Source organism: Peromyscus californicus, unplaced genomic scaffold (genome assembly GCF_007827085.1).
Source record: "Peromyscus californicus insignis strain IS unplaced genomic scaffold, ASM782708v3 Scaffold_21__1_contigs__length_65335640, whole genome shotgun sequence".
Classification (NCBI taxonomy): Eukaryota; Metazoa; Chordata; class Mammalia; order Rodentia; family Cricetidae; genus Peromyscus; species Peromyscus californicus.
Window position 1 is genome coordinate 13,770,610 of NW_026294514.1, and position 9,198 is coordinate 13,779,807.

The 9,198-nt window shown below is 49.2% G+C and overlaps 1 protein-coding gene across 6 annotated transcripts in view; it reads right to left on the bottom strand.

Annotated features, from left to right (window-relative positions):
• Ica1l (islet cell autoantigen 1 like) overlaps positions 1-1,969 on the bottom strand; it is a 67,275-nt gene extending 65,306 nt beyond the window's left edge. For 3 of the 6 annotated variants that reach the window (XM_052749563.1, XM_052749562.1, XM_052749557.1), the window contains exon 1: positions 1,891-1,969. The gene's annotated coding sequence lies outside the window, so the exon portion shown is untranslated. Of the gene's footprint in view, positions 1-1,489; positions 1,706-1,890 lie in introns of those variants that run through there. The other 3 variants (XM_052749561.1, XM_052749559.1, XM_052749560.1) reach the window with 3 other exon arrangements.
• Between the last annotated feature and the right edge of the window lie 7,229 nt (positions 1,970-9,198).

The window sequence follows — 9,198 nt, forward strand, 5'->3', positions numbered from 1 at the left end:
CATAAAGTTTTCCATGCAGATAGAGCACTCATATACATAAAATAAACAAATATTTTTTAAACACACACACAATATAGTCTATTACGTTTCACAGTGTGATATTTGCTTACTTTCGTCACTAAAATAAATTTAATTTTTATGACAAGCATCTGCAATGAAAATATGTCTTCCGGGTTTTTTGGCTCGAACTGTTTGGGGAGCACCCAGGCAGGGGGATCGGGATCTGTCCCTGGTGCATGGGCAGGCTTCTGGAACCCGGTGCCTGGTTCCAGACACCTTGCACAGCCTTGGTGCAGTGGGAAGGGGCTTGGACCTGCCTAGGCTCAGTGTGTTGGGCTCTGCTGACTCCCCATGGGAGACCTCTATTTGGGGGAGGTGGGGATGTGGGGTAGCTTGGGAAAGAGGGCTGAGGGGTGGGAGGAGGGAGGAGAGGGTATCTGTGGACAGTATGTGGAGTGAGTAGAAAAATTTTTAAGAAAAATGAAAGGGAAAAAAAAAAAAGAAAATACGTCTTCCTGCGTGGCCTATCAGTCTTATGTTTACACTTTTGCCTTTTGAACCGGGATCTCGGCACCCTTCTTACCTCTAGGATTATAGTGATTTCCCTAGCAATTAGAACTGCTGGTAATTAGTGCTTTGCCCGGGACTGCCTCCAAGAGCTACACGTTCAACCATTTTGCATTGTTAAAATAAGTTCAAAGAGTTGAAAGAGAACTGGGAAGGTTATGCACCGACCATAAATACGAGATGATTATTAAACTTTGGTCGTATAAAAAAACACATGCCTACCATCAGGAGATGTTTGCTCGGCCAATAAATGTATAATTGTCATATATAATTAATTCCCACCGAAGAATGAGGTACCTGTGGCTGCGAATCGTGATGAGAAGACGATTAAAGTGATACCACTTTACAAAACATCGCTTGAGCCGGAACCGAAGCAATCAGCCCCTCCATACTTAGAACCCAAACCGCCGAGAAACACCCATCTCCGCACAGATGGTTCCAGCGACCTACACAGTTGCTAACAGGTTGTATGTTTCGTGCATGAAGATCACCTGTTCCACGAAACACCACCCCACCCCTCACCCGGCTGGCAAGCCCACGGCCTCACGGGCAGGATGCCAAGCAGGATTGTTTTCCCCTTCTCCATCTTTCTTAGAGCATCAGGTTTCGGCCGCCCAGGTGAGGTCAGGGGTCGGAGACACCTGCTCCCACCCCACCCCACCCCCAGCTGAATCCATGTGGCGAGGCTGGGGTCCCCACCCGGGAGGGGAGGCTTTGTGCACCGACACCCTCGCGCGGGGCGATGCGTCCGGCACTTCGCCCTCAACCACAGCTCTGCTCAGGTTGTGTGTGTGTGTGTGTGTGTGTGTGTGTGTGTGTGTGTGTGTGTGTGTGTGTGTGTGTGTGTGTGTGTGTGTGTGTGTGTGTGTGTGTGTGTGTGTGTGTGTGTGTGTGTGTGTGTGTGTGTGTGTGTGTGTAATACCGTGTCCACCGAGCCCCGGAGTCCGTCAGGAAGGCATCCCGCCAGGGAACGATCATCACATCCATTAAGCACCGCGTCGTACAAAGGCGGCCCCTGAGCCTGCCAGCATCTGCCCGGTCTCGGGAGCACCCAGGCCGGCCTCAGGCCGCGGCTTCTCCCGGAGGCAGCGCGGGAGACGTACCGGCCGCGGAGGGGGGCCAGGCCCGCCGAAGCCGCCGCCGCTGCCGCCGCCGCCGCAGGCCGGCTCACCGGGAGGCGCCGGAACCGGGCGAGCATCCCCCCGCGGCCGGCCGGCCGGAGCGCGCGGCCCGCGCCCCACCTCGCCCGCCGTTGTCATGGGAACCAGGTTTGGCCACCGCCGCCCGGAGGGAGCGGCGGGCCCGGAGGCCTCGGATGCTCACCGCGCTGCTCCTCGCCGCCCGGGGGCCGCGCTCTGCCGCGCCGGGCTCCTCCGCGCACCCGCCCCAGCCGCCGCCGCCGCCGCCGCCGCCGCCGCCCGCGAGCGCTCGCCCGCTCCCCCTCCCGCCCGGAAGCGGCGCCGGTGCGCCGAGGGGCCGGCTCCGCGGCGGGAGATTTAAAGCCGCGCCCCGCGGGCCCCGGCGTTACCTGTCTCAGCTGGCGAAGGGCGCTCGCTCGCTCGCTCGCCCGCCCAGCCCCCGAGCCCCCGCTGGGGTGACCGCCGGGGTGGGTGCGTGGAAGAGCGGCTCGGCCCGGCCTCCCAGCCCGCCGCCCGCCCGTCCGCTTTCCTTCCTTCCCCGCGCTGCCTCGGCGCCCTAGTCGCCACTCCGGGCTAGTGCTCAGCGCGCGGCGAGTGTCCACGCGGGGCTTGACGCTCTCATTTTTAAAGGTATAAAGAGGGACGACTGTTAATAACTGACCGCAAAGGCCGCCGTGTGTGTGTGTGCGTGTGAGAGAGTGAATGACAAACCAGTCTTCAAGAGTAAGAAGCAAAGGCGGACCCCAAAAAGCCTCAGGAGAGAATGGGGATGAGGCAAAAGGAAAATTGCAATGGGTTCGGGAATAATAAACCCAAAGCGCGTTCCTTTTCAAGTTGACGCCCAAGTTGAACTTCCCTAAAGGTCTACAGTACACGAGTTCATAGGATACATAGGCTCGCAAGGGAAACCCAAAGCTTGCCCTTGGGCTAACTGAGGGATCACGGAGAACTACATGAGGAAAGAAAGGGTCCAAATAAAATGTTAGTTACAAAGCAGTCGCTGTAAAGTTTTTAAGTTTTAGACCAGAAAAAGAGATACCTTTTCTCTAAAGGGCTGATTTGGACTAAAACTTTTCAGATGAATGTAGATTCTTACCCAGCTATTTGGATTTCAAATAATGGGCAAATTCTTGAAATTATATACAATGTTTGCCACCACCATCCCGGAAAGTGTCAATAGCTTCTCTTGCTGTTAAAGTCCAAACCCCCGAATGATTATGAATTAGCAGGCGGTGGACATGGTTAATTAACCGTATGTCTCTGGATCTTTCCTAGGTCATATAGAGATGGGTAGGTAGGGCCCCAGCTTTTTCTAAGGCTCCAGAGATTTCTAAACTGCCAGGAGCCCAGGGCAAGGGGTTAATGGCAGTCACTGCAATCTATGGAACGAATCCAGCTGTCAGCAAAGCACCAGGTGAGCGAAATGAAAGACTCAAGCTGGGCAAAAACTGATGGGGGACGCCGCCTGGGACAACCAAGACAGGAGCAAGCTGCAGCCCGCAGTATTGACTACTTATTGGAGGCCGCTGTGACTGAAGCTGGAAAGCTCCTGCCCGTAGCACCTGTAGGAAATGTGGAATACCCCTACCCTCCTCCCTCAACAGCTAGGAACCGACAGAAACTCCTGGGCGCCCTTTAAACAGCTCAGAATCGGCGTCCCTATCCGGTAGGGTAGGAAAGCAACCCACCGATCTGGTTGAGGATGCTTTAAGTGGCTCAGTGTTCTTCCCCTCCGGCTCCAGGTTTAACAGATCTTCCCTAATTGATCACATTTTACACATTAAATTTTTTGTTTGTTTTGTTTCAAGACAAGGTCTCACTATGTATCCCTGGCTGTCCTGGAACTCACTCTGTAGACCAGGCTGGCCTCGAACTCACAGAGATCCGCCTGCCTCGGTCTTCTGAGTGTTGGAATTAAAAGCGTGGGTTACTAAGCCGGGCTTTTATGCATTATTTATATGCACACAGATTCAGCCAATCCGGGCCCGCCTGGCGCCTGGCTCTGTAGCAGAAGGGCTTCAGTCTTGGCAGATTGCTCGTCAGAGGAAGAGAACTAGACTCTGGCCGGCTCAGCCAGCTCCTAGATGCTCTTGGACAAAGAATAGACCCTTGGGAGGTTCGCCATGCTCCAGCCTCCAGGACTTGACCTGCAGCTGCCAAGAGGGGACAGGACCAGGTGTGTGTGTGTGTGGCGGGGGGAGAGGACGGATCGGAAACGACTCTGCTGTCTCAGCCTCCAGAGTCCATGCTTTGGCTGTAGATGGAAATTCATTCCTGCAACTGTCTCCAACCTCAGAGACCCGGCCAGCGACTTGTGACCCTAGCCTCTGACACCCGCCTTAACTTCATTAGTGACCTGCTGTCCGCAGACTTAAATGTAATGTAAGGTTGACACCCCAAAGCTTTCCTAGAGCGTTCAGCTGTCACCTGCAGCCTGCCGAGGGCACAGAGCAGAGCCAGCCTCTGTCTCGATTCCTACTTCCCTGTTTGAATTGGTCTTGCATGGCAATTAAGTTTCCCTTCGGTATACACGCACTCCATCCATTCTTGCGGAGAGCAAGGCAAGAGCCCACAGAAGAGCAGACTGTCTCACTAGTGTTCGGGATGCCTCCTAACCAGCCTATCTGGCCTCTTAACACCTTGTGTAGCAGTTTCCTCAGAATTCAAACACCCGTTTCTGGAAAAGAGTCTCACAAGACTTAAGAGGCTCATGACAGATCCAAGACCCAAGGTTATAAAAGCAGTCAACAATTGCGGTGAAGGAGACTGTGCAGCGCAGTGCCTGCAGACGCGCAGACAGCGCGGGGATGCAGCTTCTGGGAGATGCCACTCGTGCTGGAGTGACTTATTGGCGATTCAACTGTCATTGTGTCACTCGCAAACTACCCTCACTCGTGCTTCCAGGAAGTAAGATGGATACACTCATTGCTTCGCTCAGCTAGTGGAGTCCTCTTTGTCCACAGTGAACAGATGTTTCCGTGCGCCATGTTTACCTTCCAGTCTTTTTCCCACTAGACGCTCTACTCTTCCGTCCTTACATGTCTGCAGCCTTGTCTCCTAACACTTTGCCTAATACATTAGGTCCCTAATCCATGCTAATTCTACCAACGAATGAACTGAAACAAAGATGCCTAATGGCCGGCTGAGAGGTATTATATATATTTTTTCTTTTGGTTTTGTTTTTTTTTGAGACAGGATTTCTCTGTGTAGTCTTGTTTGTCCTGGATCTCTTTCTGTCCACCAGGCTGGCCTCAAACTCAGATTGCCTGCCTCTCCTCTGCCTGAATGCTGGGATTAAGGTTGGGACACTAGTGTGGATAACTTCTTTACATATATATATGTATATATATATATATAGATGAATGAGTATTTTGCATGTGCATCTGTATGCCAGAAGGCATTAGGTCCCATTACAGATGGATCACAACCATGGTGGTGAGCTACAATAGGTTGCTGGGAATTGAACTCAGGACCTCTGGAAGAGCAGTCAGTGCTCTTAACCACTGAGCCATCTCTCCAGCCAGTATGCTTACCCCCCCCCCCCCCCCAGGGTTTCTCTGTGTAGATTTGGTGCCTGTCCTGGATCTCACTCTGTAGACTAGGCTGGCCTCGAACTCCCGAGTGCTGGGATTAAAGGTGTGGCTAAACTCTTTTTTTTTTTTTGGTTTTTCGAGACAGGGTTTCTCTGTGTAGCTTTGCGCCTTTCCTGGAACTCACTTGGTAGTCCAGGCTGGCCTCGAACTCACAGAGATCCGCCTGGCTCTGCCTCCCGAGTGCTGGGATTAAAGGCGTGCGCCACCACCGCCCGGCCCTAAACTCTTAAAAAAAGGTATCTGTTATCTTCTTGGAGTAGTATCTATATCTTTACACACTGTGCTTTTTCTCTTTCCTACCCCTAAGAACACCCTAGTTTAATAATTCAGTTTTTTTCCCTTTAGTTGACTAAATTAGGTAGTCAGCCTAAATTTGTGTGTACGTGCATATGAGCACACATATTTAACATGGGGCCTCAAACATGTTAAATGATGGTATATACCACTAAGTTATGCCTAAGGCTGATTTTCTTTTTTGTTTTTTTCAGACAGGGTTTCTCTGTGTGTATCCCTGGCTGTCCTGGAACTTGATCTAATTCTAAATTTAGGAAGTTGCCAGGTGGTGGTGGCACATGGCTTTGATCCCAGCACTCAGGAGGCAGAGCCAGGCGGATCTCTTGAGTTCGAGGCTAGCCTGGTCTACAGAGTGAGTTCCAGGGCAGCCAAGGTAACACAGAGAAACCTTGTCTCAAAAAAAAAAAAAAAAAAAAAAGGAACTTTATTGTAACCAGTAAGAACAGACATTTGATAGGTAGGAGATCTGGCCTTAACATATTTATAAATTCCACTCCTTTAAGACAGTATAAATAACCCCCTACAGACCAACTCATCCCAGTGCTGGGCAAGCAGCTCCAGGTGAACCCCAGAAACTAACAAGACCCGTACAAACAAACGTAAGCACAGGCTTCTGCTGGAAGAGAAGGGACCACCGGAAGGCAGACAGTATTTGAGAAGATTTGTGTTGACATATTTTCCTGCTGAAGGAGTAAGTTCTAACCTCTTAAATTACCCAAGGAGACAAGTTTGGCGGATTAGATAGCTCAGAGAGAATCCTTGTCGATGATCCCTGGCCACTGGTTTTGCATGCATCCCAGGCGAGAGTGCCGGAACTCTGAATACATTTGCTATGGAACCAGGACTGAGGGTAGGCAAGGGTACAGTTTCAGGAGCCACGTCATTTTTCCATTTCATCTGATGCATAGGCCTCTTCACCTTTGGTTCTGTTTTAAAAAAATGTGTGAGTGCCTGAATGTATGTATATGTACCATTTGTGCCTGGGGCCCAGGGAGGCCAGAAGGTATCTGAATCCCTGGAATTGCAGTTACAGACAGTTGTGAGCTGCCATACAGATGCAGGAAATGGAACCCAGGTCCTCTGCAGGAGCAGCAAGTGCGCTCAACTGCTGAGCTACCTCTCCCACTCTGGCCTCCTCACCTTTACTGTGTTCACTTAGGGTATGCAAACTGCATCTGATCAGCCCAGAATGGTTAAGTCAGGAAAGACAGTTAGGAGATGTTCTTTTTTTCGGAAGGGGGCGGGGGGGGGGGGGGGGGGGGGGGGGGATTGAGACAGGATTTCTGTGTAGCCATGGCTGTCCTGGAACTCACTCTGTAGACCAGGCTGGCCTTGAATTCGGGGATCAGCCTGCTTCTGCCTCTGAAGCGCTAGGGTTAAAGGTATTAAAGGCATTCACCAAAAACCAGAGGAAAGACATGTTAAATAACTGTTCTTTAAGGTTCAATAAGAGTACTCAAAACAGGATTATGAATTCATCTCTACCCACTTATAATAATGGTCTAGAGGTTACAGAATTAGTGAAATTTATATTAGCATAGAATGAAATAAAAGCTGTGTGACCTTTTCTGCCAAACTCCATTCAATTTTTGTAGTAAATTCACTTGAAGAAATGATGTGTTTAACTGTCTGTAGCTCCTGGTCTATGTAGAAATGAAGCCTATACGCTGGGGATGAAGGGAACCTGAATCCCTATGGGAAAATGGGACAAAACAATTATTGTGGCCCTGAACTGCCTTTGAACTTCTCTATACAAGACAACTGAACTAATTGAATTAACTAATTGTTAATTTGGTTATCAACTGCCAAGTACATACATTGTTTCCCATACTCATGTATCAAAAACAATCACTTTGAGAACACTGACTTCCTTGTTTAAGGAATACCAATCCATTGTAGGTAAGTCTTTATGGGTGAGACGGCTCAGAACCTATAATCCTAGACAGAGGCTGAGGTGGGAAGGTTGCCAACCTGAACTACAGATTGAGGTGTTAAAAATTATAAAAACAAGACAGAAGTCACACTTAAAATAATTACTGGCTGGGGATAAAGTTTAGAGATGGATTACCTTTCATGTACAAAGCCCTGAGTTCAATCCCCAGTACTGAAAAAACTGATTAGAAGACAACTTGCTTTAAATACTTCTAACTCTAGGCTCAATGAGTTCTTTTTCTTTTTAGAAAGTGTTTTTTATTTTATTTTATATGTATGGGCATTTTGTCTGCATACCACATATGTGCCTGCCAGAAGAGGGTCAAAGGCCATGGAACTGGAATTTCAGGTGGGAAGTGGACCTGGGTCCTCTGCGAGAGCAGCCAGCACTCTTGACCCGAGCCACCTCTCCAGCCCAGCTCAATGAATTCTTAACATACTGACAATATCTACAGTTTTCTAATGCTCTGAATACCTGACAAATCTTATTTTCTTATAATCACTACTTTGAGGGTGTTTATGAGACCTGCTTATACTATTTTTTTTTTTTCAAAATTTATAGATAAATTTTCCTGCCGTACCTTGGGTGTTGAGGCTGGAGGACAACTTGTAGGAGCTGACTGGTTTTCAGACCTGAGGACTTAACTCGGGCTTGGCAGCAAGCATCTTGACCTGCCGAGCCATCTTGATGGCTCTCCTCTAAGCTTTCATTTTCTCATGCAGTCCATCCGGATCCTGGTCTTGAACTAGCTATGAAGCTAATCATGACTTTGAAGTCCTGAGTCTCCTGTCTCCACTTAAGTGCTGGGGTCACAAGGATGCACTAGGATGCCTGGCTCCGGGAGCATTACTAGTCATTTTGTTTTTTGTTTTTCAAGGCAAGGTTTCTGTGTAGCTCTGGCTGTCCTGGAGCTCGCTCTGTAAACCAGGCTGGCCTTGAACTCAGAGATCCACACCTGCCTCTGCCTCCCCAGTGCTGGGATTAAAGGCCTGCATCACCACCACACACCCCCCCCCCCCCCCCCCCCGGTGTATTATTAGTCTGTTCTTCAAATAGTTAACTAAAAAGCTAAGAAAAAATGAGAGAGAGACAAATAGTTAGTGTATTTTTTTTTTTTTTTTTTTTGGTTTTTCGAGATAGGGTTTCTCTATGTAGCTTTGGAGTCTGTCCTGGAACTCTGTAGACCAGGCTGGCCTCGAACTCACAGAGATTCACCTGGCTCTGCCTCCCAAGTGCTGGGATTAAAGGCGTGCGCCACCACCGCCCGGCTAGTTACTGTATTTTAATATATCCTTTTATAACACTTTAAAGGCAAATTTTAATTTCAAACCAGTATCTTTAAAAGTCAATTAAGTTTTTGGAATCTGCACAGGGTAGGGAATTCAGGTCACATATTTACTGTATTGTATAAACATGAAAGACGACGAACCATTATACACAATTTAAAAGGCTACTTCCTGTCTCTGTATTGACAGTGGTACTGGAGGGTTAGCCACTGACTTTCTTTTTGAGACAGTCTCCTGTAACCGTGGCTGCCTTTGAATTCACTATGCAGCAGGGAATGACCTTGAACTTCCGATCCTTTTGCTAACCTCCCAGGTCCTGGGATTACAGACTGCACTGCCATATCCACCTTCTCCAGGTGCTGGAGAGGGTAGTCAGGGCTCTGTCC